Here is a 16,016-nt window from a genome sequence, read left to right as displayed (position 1 = left end):
TAACGATTCTGATCGACAATTTTGTGCTTTCGAATGTTTCCGTAAAGGGGGCTTCAAGATTGAAATTTATGATGACGAAGAAGCAGACGACAACAAAGAATTCGGAAACCTTATTTAGCAAGTTGCAGACCGCAAACACAGTGTAGCGTTGTAGAATACCTCCACTTTGATGAACGTATACTGACTGAAGCAATGTATGATGGCGAGTGGGATCAACAGATTGTTGAGAATTTTATTGCAGACAAAGAAAACCATGAATCTATAGACAACAATGACATAAATTGCAACGACAGTCAAATTATTGACCCCCACAACGACAGTGACTTGACGCATGGCGATGTGCTAGACATGTTGACAAGATTACAGAACAAAGACTCCAGTTACTTGACAGATATCCAAAATTTCATAATTCGAACGGAAAACAAAATCGTTGAAAAAAAAAGATGTTCTTTAAAGTAGTCAAAACTTTTTTGATTTTTTACATCATAATTTGATTCATTGACTCACAGTTGAGGGACTGTGATTGACTTAACAGCAAAATCGACTGTCTGCATAAATTATGATAATTACATGTAGCTCACGTGAACTTACGTAGTGATGTCATCCAAAATGGACGCCTTCAGTTACGATACGCAATACTTACCCGGTCTGTTCGAATAGTTATTTTAATGTTAATTGATGTCATGTACATACCATAATATTTTTGTCTTGTTTGGTAAATTATTTTATTGAAACAATAACAATAAATGCACATTGTAAATACATGTAGAATCACCGGAGGCAAACTCCGATGTCTTTCATTTGTCCCGTGTTTACAGCACATGTAATTGTTGTTTCAATCAAAGTCACGCCCACCCTGAATAAACCGACTCCCTCTGAAAACCGACCATAGATCCCAGTCCCAGTCATGGTCGGTTTTGACAGGTTTTACTGTACATTACAATATGTAGCTGTAGAGAGCGTCGCTATTACATTACAATCTGTAGTTGTAGAGAGCATCGCTATTACATCACAATCTGTAGTTGTAGAAAGCGTCGCTATTACATTACAATAGGTAGTTGTAGAGAGCATCGCTATTACTTTAACAATATGTAGCTATAGAGAGCGTCGCTATTACATTAAAATCTGTAGCTCTAGAGAGCGTCGCTATTCCATTACAATATGTAGTTGTAGAGAGCGTCGCTATTACATTACAATATGTAGCTATAGAGAGCGTCGCTATTACATTAAAATCTGTAGCTCTAGAGAGCGTCGCTATTCCATTACAATATGTAGCTGTAGAGAGCATTGCTATTACATTACAATATGTAGCTGTAGAGAGCGTCGCTATTACATTACAATCTGTAGTTGTAGAGAGCATCGCTGTTACATTACAATATGTAGTTGTAGAGAGCATCGCCAGTACTTTAACAATATGCAGCTATAGAGAGCGTCGCTATTACATTAATATCTGTAGCTGTAGAGAGCGTCGCTATTACATTACAATCTGTAGTTGTAGAGAGCATCGCTATTACATTACAATCTGTAGTTGTAGAGAGCATCGCTATTACATCACAATCTGTAGTTGTAGAGAGCGTCGCTATTACATTACAATATGTAGCTATAGAGAGCGTCGTTATTACATTACAATATGTAGCTGTAGAGAGCGTCGCTATTGAAGAACAATCTGTAGTTGTAGAGAGCGTCGCTATTACATGCAATATGTAGCCGTAGAGAGCGTAGTTATTACATTACAATCTGTAGTTGTAGAGAGCGTCGCTATTACATTACAATATGTAGCTGTAGAGAGCGTCGCTATTACATTACAATATGTAGCTGTAGAGAGCGTCGCTATTACAATATGTAGCTGTAGAGAGCGTCGCTTTTACAATATGTAGTTGTAGAGAGCGTCGCTATTACATTAACAATATGTAGTTGTAGAGAGCGTCGCTATTACATTAACAATATGTAGCGGTAGAGAGCGTCACTATTACAATATGTAGTTGTAGAGAGCGTCGCTATTACATTACAATATGTAGTTGTAGAGAGCGTCGCTATTACATTAACAATATGTAGTTGTAGAGAGCGTCGCTATTACATTACAATATGTAGCTGTAGAGAGCGTCGCTATTACATTACAGTATGTAGTTGTAGAGAGCGTCGCTATTACATTACAATATGTAGCTGTAGAGAGCGTCGCTATTACATTACAATATGTAGCTATAGAGAGCGTCGCTACATTAACAATATGTAGTTGTAGAGAGCGTCGCTATTACATTACAATATGTAGCTGTAGAGAGCGTCGCTATTACATTACAATATGTAGCTGTAGAGAGCGTCGCTACATTAACAATATGTAGCTGTAGATTGCGTCGCTATTACATTACAGTATGTAGTTGTAGAGAGTGTCACTATAACATTACAATATGTAGTTGTAGAGAGCGTCGCTATTATATCACAATATGTAGTTGTAGAGAGCTCCCTATTACATCACAATCTGTAGTTTTAGAGAGCGTCGCTATTACATTACAATATGTAGTTGTAGAGAGCGTCGCTATTACATTACAATATGTAGCTGTAGAGAGCGTCCCTATTACATTACAATATGTATCTGTAGAGAACGTCTCTATTACATTACAATATGTAGTTGTAGTGAGCGTCGCTATTACATTACAATATGTAGCTGTAGAGAGCGTCTCTATTACATTACAATATGTAGTTGTAGAGAGCGCCGCTATTACATTACAATATGCAGTTGTAGAGAGCGTCACTATTACATTACAATATGTAGTTGTAGAGAGCGTTCCTATTACATCACAATCTGTAGCTGTAGAGAGCGTCGCTATTACATCACAATATGTAGTTGTAGAGAGCGTCCCTATTACATCACAATCTGTAGCTGTAGAGAGCGCCGCTATTACATCACAATATGTAGTTGTAGAGAGCGTCCCTATAACATCACAATCTGTAGCTTTAGAGAGCGTCGCTATTACATTACAATATGTAGTTGTAGAGAGCGTCGCTATTACATTACAATATGTAGCTGTAGAGAGCGTCCCTATTACATTACAATATGTAGCTGTAGAGAACGTCTCTATTACATTACAATCTGTAGTTGTAGTGAGCGTCGCTATTACATTACAATATGTAGCTGTAGAGAGCGTCTCTATTACATTACAATCTGTACTTGTAGAGAGCGTGGCTATTACATTACAATATGTAGTTGTAGAGAGCGTCACTATTACATTGCAATATGTAGTTGTAGAGAGCGTTCCTATTACATCACAATCTGTAGCTGTAGAGAGCGTCGCTATTACATCACAATATGTAGTTGTAGAGAGCGTCCCTATTACATCACAATCTGTAGCTGTAGAGAGCGTCGCTATTACATTACAATATGTAGTTGTAGAGAGCGTCGCTATTACAATATGTAGTTGTAGAGAGCGTCTCTATTACATTACAATCTGTAGTTGTAGAGAGCGTCGCTGTTACATCACAATCTGTAGCTGTAGAGAGCGTCGCTATTACATTACAATCTGTAGCTGCAGAGAGCGTCGCTATTACATCACAATCTGTAGCTGTAGAGAGCGTCGATATTACAATATGTAGCTATAGAGAGCATCGCTATTACAATCTGTAGTTGTAGAGAGCGTCACTATTACATTACAATATGTAACTGTAGAGAACGTCGCTAATACATCACAATCTGTAGTTGTAGAGAGCGTCGCTATTACAATATGTAGCTATAGAAAGCGACCATATTACATTACAATCTGTAGTTGTAGAGAGCGTCGCTATTACATCACAATCTGTAGCTGTAGAGAGCGTCGCTATTACAATATGTAGTTGTAGAGAGCGTCGCTATTACATTACAATATGTAGTTGTAGAGAGCGTCTCTATTACATAACAATCTGTAGTTGTAGAGAGCTTCGCTATTACATAACAATCTGTAGTTGTAGAGAGCGTCGCTATTACATTATAATATGCAGCTCTAGAGAGCGTCGCTATTACATTAACAATATGTAGCTGTAGAGAGCGTCTCTATTACTTTAACAATATGTAGCTATAGAGAGCGTCGCTATTACTTTAACAATATGTAGCTATAGAGAGCGTCGCAATTACATTAAAATCTGTAGGTGTAGAGAGCGTCGCTATCCCATTACAATATGTAGGTGTAGAGAGCATTGCTATTACAATATGTAGCTGTAGAGAGCGTCGCTATTACATTACAATCTGTAGTTGTAGAGAGCGTCGCTATTACATTACAATATGTAGCTATAGAGAGCATTGCTATTACATTACAATATGTAGCTGTAGAGAGCGTCGCTATTGCATAACAATCTGTAGTTGTAGAGAGCGTCGCTATTACATTACAATATGTAGCTATAGAGAGCATCGCTATTACATTATAATACGTAGCTGTAGAGAGCGTCGCTATTACAATATGTAGCTGCAGAGAGCGTCGCTATTACATTACAATATGTAGCTGTAGAGAGCGTCGCTATTACATTACAATATGTAGCTATAGAGAGCATCGCTATTACATTACAATATGTAGCTGTAGAGAGCGTCGCTATTACATTACAATATGTAGCTATAGAGAGTGTCGCTATTACATTACAATATGTAGCTGTAGAGAGCGTTGCTATTACATTACAATATGTAGCTGTAGAGAGCGTCGCTATTACATTACAATATGTAGCTGTAGAGAGCGTCGCTATCACATTACAATATGTAGCTGTAGAGAGCGTCGCTATTACATTACAATATGTAGCTATAGAGACCGTCGCTATTACATTACAATATGTAGCTATAGAGAGCGTCGCTATTACATTACAATATGTAGCTGTAGAGAGCGTCGCTATTGCATAACAATCTGTAGTTGTAGAGAGCGTCGCTATTACATTACAATATGTAGCTGTAGAGAGCGTCGCTATTACATTACAATATGTAGCTGTAGAGAGCGTCGCTATCACTTTATAATCTGTAGCTATAGAGACCGTCGCTATTACATTACAATATGTAGCTATAGAGAGCGTCGCTATTACATTACAATATGTAGCTGTAGAGAGCGTCGCTATTGCATAACAATCTGTAGTTGTAGAGAGCGTCGCTATTACATTACAACATGTAGTTGTAGAGAGCGTCGCTATTGCATAACAATCTGTAGTTGTAGAGAGCGTCGCTATTACATTACAATATGTAGTTGTAGAGAGCGTCGCTATTGCATAACATTCTGTAGTTGTAGAGAGCGTTGCTATTACATTACAATATGTAGTTGTAGAGAGCGTCGCTATTGCATAACAATCTGTAGTTGTAGAGAGCGTCGCTATTACATCACAATATGTAGCTGTAGAGAGCGTCGCTATTACATTACATTATGTAGCTGTAGAGAGCGTCGCTATTACATTACAATATGTAGCTATAGAGAGCATCGCTATTACATTACAATATGTAGCTGTAGAGAGCGTCGCTATTACATTACAATATGTAGCTATAGAGAGTGTCGCTATTACATTACAATATGTAGCTGTAGAGAGCGTCGCTATTACATTACAATATGTAGCTGTAGAGAGCGTCGCTATTACATTACAATATGTAGCTGTAGAGAGCGTCGCTATCACATTACAATATGTAGCTGTAGAGAGCGTCGCTATTACATTACAATATGTAGCTATAGAGACCGTCGCTATTACATTACAATATGTAGCTATAGAGAGCGTCGCTATTACATTTCAATATGTAGCTGTAGAGAGCGTCGCTATTGCATAACAATCTGTAGTTGTAGAGAGCGTCGCTATTACATTACAATATGTAGCTGTAGAGAGCGTCGCTATTACATTACAATATGTAGCTGTAGAGAGCGTCGCTATCACTTTATAATCTGTAGCTATAGAGACCGTCGCTATTACATTACAATATGTAGCTATAGAGAGCGTCGCTATTACATTACAATATGTAGCTGTAGAGAGCGTCGCTATTGCATAACAATCTGTAGTTGTAGAGAGCGTCGCTATTACATTACAACATGTAGTTGTAGAGAGCGTCGCTATTGCATAACAATCTGTAGTTGTAGAGAGCGTCGCTATTACATTACAATATGTAGTTGTAGAGAGCGTCGCTATTGCATAACATTCTGTAGTTGTAGAGAGCGTTGCTATTACATTACAATATGTAGTTGTAGAGAGCGTCGCTATTGCATAACAATCTGTAGTTGTAGAGAGCGTCGCTATTACATCACAATATGTAGCTGTAGAGAGCGTCGCTATTACATTACAATATGTAGCTATAGAGAGCGTCACTATTACATTATAATACGTAGCTGTAGAGAGCGTCGCAATTACAATATGTAGCTGCAGAGAGCGTCGCTATTACAATATGTAGCTGTAGAGAGCGTCGCTATTACATTACAATATGTAGCTGCAGAGAGCGCCGCTATTGCATAACAATCTGTAGTTGTAGAGAGCGTCGCTATTACATTACAATATGTAGCTGCAGAGAGCGTCGCTATAACATTACAATATGTAGCTGTAGAGAGCGTCGCTATTACATTACAATATGTAGCTGTAGAGAGCGTCTCTATTGCATTACAATCTGTAGTTGTAGAGAGCGTCGCTATTACATTACAATATGTAGCTGTAGAGAGCGTCGCTATTGCATTACAATATGTAGCTGTAGAGAGCGTCGCTATTGCATTACAATATGTAGTTGTAGAGAACGTCGCTATTACATTACAATATGTAGCTGTAGAGAGCGTCGCTATTGCATAACATTCTGTAGTTGTAGAGAACGTCGCTATTACATCACAATATGTAGCTGTAGAGAGCGTCGCTATTACATTACAATATGTAGCTATAGAGAGCGTCGCTATTACATAACAATATGTAGCTGTAGAGAGCATCGCTATTACATTACAATCTGTAGTTGTAGAGAGCGTCGCTGTTACATTACAATATGTAGCTATAGAGAGCGTTGCTATTACATTACAATATGTAGCTATAGAGAGTGTCGCTATTACATTACAATATGTAGCTGTAGAGAGCGTCGCTATCACTTTATAATCTGTAGCTATAGAGACCGCCGCTATTACATTACAATATGTAGCTATAGAGAGCGTCGCTATTACATTACAATATGTAGCTGTAGAGAGCGTCGCTATTGCATAACAATCTGTAGTTGTAGAGAGCGTCGCTATTACATTACAACATGTAGTTGTAGAGAGCGTCGCTATTGCATAACAATCTGTAGTTGTAGAGAGCGTCGCTATTACATTACAATATGTAGTTGTAGAGAGCGTCGCTATTGCATAACATTCTGTAGTTGTAGACAACGTCGCTATTACATTACAATATGTAGTTGTAGAGAGCGTCGCTATTGCATAACAATCTGTAGTTGTAGAGAGCGTCGCTATTACATCACAATATGTAGCTGTAGAGAGCGTCGCTATTACATTACAATATGTAGCTATAGAGAGCATCGCTATTACATTATAATACGTAGCTGTAGAGAGCGTCGCTATTACAATATGTAGCTGCAGAGAGCGTCGCTATTACATTACAATATGTAGCTGTAGAGAGCGTCGCTATTACATTACAATATGTAGCTATAGAGAGCATCGCTATTACATTACAATATGTAGCTGTAGAGAGCGTCGCTATTACATTACAATATGTAGCTATAGAGAGCGTCGCTATTACATTACAATATGTAGCTGTAGAGAGTGTCGCTATTACATTACAATATGTAGCTGTAGAGAGCGTCGCTATTACATTACAATATGTAGCTGTAGAGAGCGTCGCTATTACATTACAATATGTAGCTGTAGAGAGCGTCGCTATCACATTACAATATGTAGCTGTAGAGAGCGTCGCTATTACATTACAATATGTAGCTATAGAGACCGTCGCTATTACATTACAATATGTAGCTATAGAGAGCGTCGCTATTACATTACAATATGTAGCTGTAGAGAGCGTCGCTATTGCATAACAATCTGTAGTTGTAGAGAGCGTCGCTATTACATTACAATATGTAGCTGTAGAGAGCGTCGCTATTACATTACAATATGTAGCTGTAGAGAGCGTCGCTATCACTTTATAATCTGTAGCTATAGAGACCGTCGCTATTACATTACAATATGTAGCTATAGAGAGCGTCGCTATTACATTACAATATGTAGCTGTAGAGAGCGTCGCTATTGCATAACAATCTGTAGTTGTAGAGAGCGTCGCTATTACATTACAACATGTAGTTGTAGAGAGCGTCGCTATTGCATAACAATCTGTAGTTGTAGAGAGCGTCGCTATTACATTACAATATGTAGTTGTAGAGAGCGTCGCTATTGCATAACATTCTGTAGTTGTAGAGAGCGTTGCTATTACATTACAATATGTAGTTGTAGAGAGCGTCGCTATTGCATAACAATCTGTAGTTGTAGAGAGCGTCGCTATTACATCACAATATGTAGCTGTAGAGAGCGTCGCTATTACATTACAATATGTAGCTATAGAGAGCGTCACTATTACATTATAATACGTAGCTGTAGAGAGCGTCGCAATTACAATATGTAGCTGCAGAGAGCGTCGCTATTACAATATGTAGCTGTAGAGAGCGTCGCTATTACATTACAATATGTAGCTGCAGAGAGCGCCGCTATTGCATAACAATCTGTAGTTGTAGAGAGCGTCGCTATTACATTACAATATGTAGCTGCAGAGAGCCTCGCTATAACATTACAATATGTAGCTGTAGAGAGCGTCGCTATTACAATATGTAGCTGCAGAGAGCGTCGCTATTACATTACAATATGTAGCTGTAGAGAGTGTCGCTATTACATTACAATATGTAGCTGTAGAGAGCGTCGCTATTACATTACAATATGTAGCTGTAGAGAGCGTCGCTATTACATTACAATATGTAGCTGTAGAGAGCGTCGCTATCACATTACAATATGTAGCTGTAGAGAGCGTCGCTATTACATTACAATATGTAGCTATAGAGACCGTCGCTATTACATTACAATATGTAGCTGTAGAGAGCGTCGCTATTACATTACAATATGTAGCTGTAGAGAGCGTCGCTATTACATTACAATATGTAGCTGTAGAGAGCGTCGCTATCACATTACAATATGTAGCTGTAGAGAGCGTCGCTATCACATTACAATATGTAGCTGTAGAGAGCGTCGCTATTACATTACAATATGTAGCTATAGAGACCGTCGCTATTACATTACAATATGTAGCTATAGAGAGCGTCGCTATTACATTACAATATGTAGCTGTAGAGAGCGTCGCTATTGCATAACAATCTGTAGTTGTAGAGAGCGTCGCTATTGAATTACAATATGTAGCTGTAGAGAGCGTCGCTATTACATTACAATATGTAGCTGTAGAGAGCGTCGCTATCACTTTATAATCTGTAGCTATAGAGACCGTCGCTATTACATTACAATATGTAGCTATAGAGAGCGTCGCTATTACATTACAATATGTAGCTGTAGAGAGCGTCGCTATTGCATAACAATCTGTAGTTGTAGAGAGCGTCGCTATTACATTACAACATGTAGTTGTAGAGAGCGTCGCTATTGCATAACAATCTGTAGTTGTAGAGAGCGTCGCTATTACATTACAATATGTAGTTGTAGAGAGCGTCGCTATTGCATAACATTCTGTAGTTGTAGAGAGCGTTGCTATTACATTACAATATGTAGTTGTAGAGAGCGTCGCTATTGCATAACAATCTGTAGTTGTAGAGAGCGTCGCTATTACATCACAATATGTAGCTGTAGAGAGCGTCGCTATTACATTACAATATGTAGCTGTAGAGAGCGTTGCTATTACATTACAATATGTAGCTATAGAGAGCATCGCTATTACATTACAATATGTAGCTGTAGAGAGCGTCGCTATTACATTACAATATGTAGCTATAGAGAGTGTCGCTATTACATTACAATATGTAGCTGTAGAGAGCGTCGCTATTACATTACAATATGTAGCTGTAGAGAGCGTCGCTATTACATTACAATATGTAGCTGTAGAGAGCGTCGCTATCACATTACAATATGTAGCTGTAGAGAGCGTCGCTATTACATTACAATATGTAGCTATAGAGACCGTCGCTATTACATTACAATATGTAGCTATAGAGAGCGTCGCTATTACATTTCAATATGTAGCTGTAGAGAGCGTCGCTATTGCATAACAATCTGTAGTTGTAGAGAGCGTCGCTATTACATTACAATATGTAGCTGTAGAGAGCGTCGCTATTACATTACAATATGTAGCTGTAGAGAGCGTCGCTATCACTTTATAATCTGTAGCTATAGAGACCGTCGCTATTACATTACAATATGTAGCTATAGAGAGCATCGCTATTACATTACAATATGTAGCTGTAGAGAGCGTCGCTATTGCATAACAATCTGTAGTTGTAGAGAGCGTCGCTATTACATTACAACATGTAGTTGTAGAGAGCGTTGCTATTGCATAACAATCTGTAGTTGTAGAGAGCGTCGCTATTACATTACAATATGTAGTTGTAGAGAGCGTCGCTATTGCATAACATTCTGTAGTTGTAGAGAGCGTTGCTATTACATTACAATATGTAGTTGTAGAGAGCGTCGCTATTGCATAACAATCTGTAGTTGTAGAGAGCGTCGCTATTACATCACAATATGTAGCTGTAGAGAGCGTCGCTATTACATTACAATATGTAGCTGTAGAGAGCGTCGCTATTACATTACAATATGTAGCTATAGAGAGCATCGCTATTACATTACAATATGTAGCTGTAGAGAGCGTCGCTATTACATTACAATATGTAGCTATAGAGAGTGTCGCTATTACATTACAATATGTAGCTGTAGAGAGCGTCGCTATTACATTACAATATGTAGCTGTAGAGAGCGTCGCTATTACATTACAATATGTAGCTGTAGAGAGCGTCGTTATCACATTACAATATGTAGCTGTAGAGAGCGTCGCTATTACATTACAATATGTAGCTATAGAGACCGTCGCTATTACATTACAATATGTAGCTATAGAGAGCGTCGCTATTACATTTCAATATGTAGCTGTAGAGAGCGTCGCTATTGCATAACAATCTGTAGTTGTAGAGAGCGTCGCTATTACATTACAATATGTAGCTGTAGAGAGCGTCGCTATTACATTACAATATGTAGCTGTAGAGAGCGTCGCTATCACTTTATAATCTGTAGCTATAGAGACCGTCGCTATTACATTACAATATGTAGCTATAGAGAGCGTCGCTATTACATTACAATATGTAGCTGTAGAGAGCGTCGCTATTGCATAACAATCTGTAGTTGTAGAGAGCGTCGCTATTACATTACAACATGTAGTTGTAGAGAGCTTCGCTATTGCATAACAATCTGTAGTTGTAGAGAGCGTCGCTATTACATTACAATATGTAGTTGTAGAGAGCGTCGCTATTGCATAACATTCTGTAGTTGTAGAGAGCGTTGCTATTACATTACAATATGTAGTTGTAGAGAGCGTCGCTATTGCATAACAATCTGTATTTGTAGAGAGCGTCGCTATTACATCACAATATGTAGCTTTAGAGAGCGTCACTATTACATTACAATATGTAGCTATAGAGAGCGTCACTATTACATTATAATACGTAGCTGTAGAGAGCGTCGCAATTACAATATGTAGCTGCAGAGAGCGTCGCTATTACAATATGTAGCTGTAGAGAGCGTCGCTATTACATTACAATATGTAGCTGCAGAGAGCGCCGCTATTGCATAACAATCTGTAGTTGTAGAGAGCGTCGCTATTACATTACAATATGTAGCTGCAGAGAGCGTCGCTATAACATTACAATATGTAGCTGTAGAGAGCGTCGCTATTACATTACAATATGTAGCTGTAGAGAGCGTCTCTATTGCATTACAATCTGTAGTTGTAGAGAGCGTCGCTATTACATTACAATATGTAGCTGTAGAGAGCGTCGCTATTGCATTACAATATGTAGTTGTAGAGAACGTCGCTATTACATTACAATATGTAGCTGTAGAGAGCGTCGCTATTACATTACAATATGTAGCTATAGAGAGCGTCGCTATTACATAACAATATGTAGCTGTAGAGAGCATCGCTATTACATTACAATCTGTAGTTGTAGAGAGCGTCGCTGTTACATTACAATATGTAGCTATAGAGAGCGTTGCTATTACATTACAATATGTAGCTATAGAGAGTGTCGCTATTTCATTACAATATGTAGCTGTAGAGAGCGTCGCTATCACTTTATAATCTGTAGCTATAGAGACCGTCGCTATTACATTACAATATGTAGCTATAGAGAGCGTCGCTATTACATTACAATATGTAGCTGTAGAGAGCGTCGCTATTGCATAACAATCTGTAGTTGTAGAGAGCGTCGCTATTACATTACAACATGTAGTTGTAGAGAGCGTCGCTATTGCATAACAATCTGTAGTTGTAGAGAGCGTCGCTATTACATTACAATATGTAGTTGTAGAGAGCGTCGCTATTGCATAACATTCTGTAGTTGTAGACAGCGTCGCTATTACATTACAATATGTAGTTGTAGAGAGCGTCGCTATTGCATAACAATCTGTAGTTGTAGAGAGCGTCGCTATTACATCACAATATGTAGCTGTAGAGAGCGTCGCTATTACATTACAATATGTAGCTATAGAGAGCATCGCTATTACATTATAATACGTAGCTGTAGAGAGCGTCGCTATTACAATATGTAGCTGCAGAGAGCGTCGCTATTACATTACAATATGTAGCTGTAGAGAGCGTCGCTATTACATTACAATATGTAGCTATAGAGAGCATCGCTATTACATTACAATATGTAGCTGTAGAGAGCGTCGCTATTACATTACAATATGTAGCTATAGAGAGCGTCGCTATTACATTACAATATGTAGCTGTAGAGAGTGTCGCTATTACATTACAATATGTAGCTGTAGAGAGCGTCGCTATTACATTACAATATGTAGCTGTAGAGAGCGTCGCTATTACATTACAATATGTAGCTGTAGAGAGCGTCGCTATCACATTACAATATGTAGCTGTAGAGAGCGTCGCTATTACATTACAATATGTAGCTATAGAGACCGTCGCTATTACATTACAATATGTAGCTATAGAGAGCGTCGCTATTACATTACAATATGTAGCTGTAGAGAGCGTCGCTATTGCATAACAATCTGTAGTTGTAGAGAGCGTCGCTATTACATTACAATATGTAGCTGTAGAGAGCGTCGCTATTACATTACAATATGTAGCTGTAGAGAGCGTCGCTATCACTTTATAATCTGTAGCTATAGAGACCGTCGCTATTACATTACAATATGTAGCTATAGAGAGCGTCGCTATTACATTACAATATGTAGCTGTAGAGAGCGTCGCTATTGCATAACAATCTGTAGTTGTAGAGAGCGTCGCTATTACATTACAACATGTAGTTGTAGAGAGCGTCGCTATTGCATAACAATCTGTAGTTGTAGAGAGCGTCGCTATTACATTACAATATGTAGTTGTAGAGAGCGTCGCTATTGCATAACATTCTGTAGTTGTAGAGAGCGTTGCTATTACATTACAATATGTAGTTGTAGAGAGCGTCGCTATTGCATAACAATCTGTAGTTGTACAGAGCGTCGCTATTACATCACAATATGTAGCTGTAGAGAGCGTCGCTATTACATTACAATATGTAGCTGTAGAGAGCGTCTCTATTGCATTACAATCTGTAGTTGTAGAGAGCGTCGCTATTACATTACAATATGTAGCTGTAGAGAGCGTCGCTATTGCATTACAATATGTAGCTGTAGAGAGCGTCGCTATTGCATTACAATATGTAGTTGTAGAGAACGTCGCTATTACATTACAATATGTAGCTGTAGATAGCGTCGCTTTTACAATATGTAGCTGTAGAGAGCGTCGCTATTACATTACAATATGTAGCTGTAGAGAGCGTCGCTATTACATTACAATATGTAGCTGTAGAGAGCGTCGCTATTACATTACAATATGTAGCTGTAGAGAGCGTCGCTATTACATTACAATATGTAGCTGTAGAGAGCGTCGCTATTACATTACAATATGTAGCTGTAGAGAGCGTCGCTATTACATTACAATTTGTAGCTATAGAGACCGTCGCTGTTACATTACAATATGTAGCTATAGAGAGCGTCGCTATTACATTACAATATGTAGCTGTAGAGAGCATCGCTATTACATTACAATCTGTAGTTGTAGAGAGCGTCGCTGTTACATTACAATATGTAGCCATAGAGAGCGTCGCTATTACATTACAATATGTAGCTGTAGAGAGCATCGCTATTACATTACAATCTGTAGTTGTAGAGAGCGTCGCTGTTACATTACAATATGTAGCTATAGAGAGCGTCGCTATTACATTACAATATGTAGCTGTAGAGAGCGTCGCTATTACATTACAATTTGTAGCTATAGAGACCGTCGCTATTACATTACAATATGTAGCTATAGAGAGCGTCGCTATTACATTAAAATATGTAGCTGTAGAGAGCGTCGCTATTGCATAACAATCTGTAGTTGTAGAGAGTGTCGCTATTACATTACAATATGTAGCCATAGAGAGCGTCGCTATTACATTACAATATGTAGCTGTAGAGAGCATCGCTATTACATTACAATCTGTAGTTGTAGAGAGCGTTGCTATTGCATAACAATCTGTAGTTGTAGAGAGCGTCGCTATTACATTACAATATGTAGTTGTAGAGAGCGTCGCTATTACATTACAATATGTAGTTGTAGAGAGCGTCGCTATTACATTACAATATGTAGCTGTAGAGAGCGTCGCTATTACATTACAATATGTAGTTGTAGAGAACTTCGCTATTACATTATAATATGTAGCTGTAGAGAGCGTCGCTATTGCATAACAATCTGTAGTTGTAGAGAGCGTCGCTATTACATTACAATATGTAGCTGTAGAGAACTTCGCTATTACATTACAATATGTAGTTGTAGAGAGCGTTGCTATTGCATAACAATCTGTAGTTGTAGAGAGCGTCGCTATTACATTACAATATGTAGCTGTAGAGAGCGTCGCTATTACATTACAATATGTAGCTGTAGAGAGCGTCGCTATTGCATAACAATCTGTAGTTGTAGAGAGCGTCGCTATTACATTACAATATGTAGCTCTAGAGAGCGTCGCTATTACAATATGTAGTTGTAGAGAGCGTCGCTATTACATTACAATATGTAGCTGTAGAGAGCGTCGCTATTACATTACAATATGTAGCTGTAGAGAGCGTCGCTATCACTTTATAATCTGTAGCTATAGAGACCGTCGCTATTACATTACAATATGTAGCTATAGAGAGCGTCGCTATTACATTACAATATGTAGCTGTAGAGAGCGTCGCTATTGCATAACAATCTGTAGTTGTAGAGAGCGTCGCTATTACATTACAACATGTAGTTGTAGAGAGCGTCGCTATTGCATTACAATGTGTAGCTGTAGAGAGCGTCGCTATTACATTACAATATGTAGCTGTAGAGAGCGTCTCTATTGCATTACAATCTGTAGTTGTAGAGAGCGTCGCTATTACATTACAATATGTAGCTGTAGAGAGCGTCGCTATTGCATTACAATATGTAGCTGTAGAGAGCGTCGCTATTGCATTACAATATGTAGTTGTAGAGAACGTCGCTATTACATTACAATATGTAGCTGTAGAGAGCGTCGCTTTTACAATATGTAGCTGTAGAGAGCGTCGCTATTACATTACAATATGTAGCTGTAGAGAGCGTCGCTATTACATTACAATATGTAGCTGTAGAGAGCGTCGCTATTACATTACAATATGTAGCTGTAGAGAGCGTCGCTATTATATTACAATATGTAGTTGTAGAGAGCGTCGCTATTACATTACAATATGTAGCTGTAGAGAGCGTCGCTATTACATTACAATATGTAGCTATAGAGAGCATCGCTATTACATTACAATCTGTAGTTGTAGAGAGCGTCGCTG

The sequence above is a fragment of the Saccoglossus kowalevskii genome, chromosome 1 (assembly GCF_978046115.1).
Source record: "Saccoglossus kowalevskii chromosome 1, keSacKowa6.1, whole genome shotgun sequence".
NCBI classification, from domain to species: domain Eukaryota; kingdom Metazoa; phylum Hemichordata; class Enteropneusta; family Harrimaniidae; genus Saccoglossus; species Saccoglossus kowalevskii.
Note: the sequence above shows the minus strand (reverse complement) of the source record.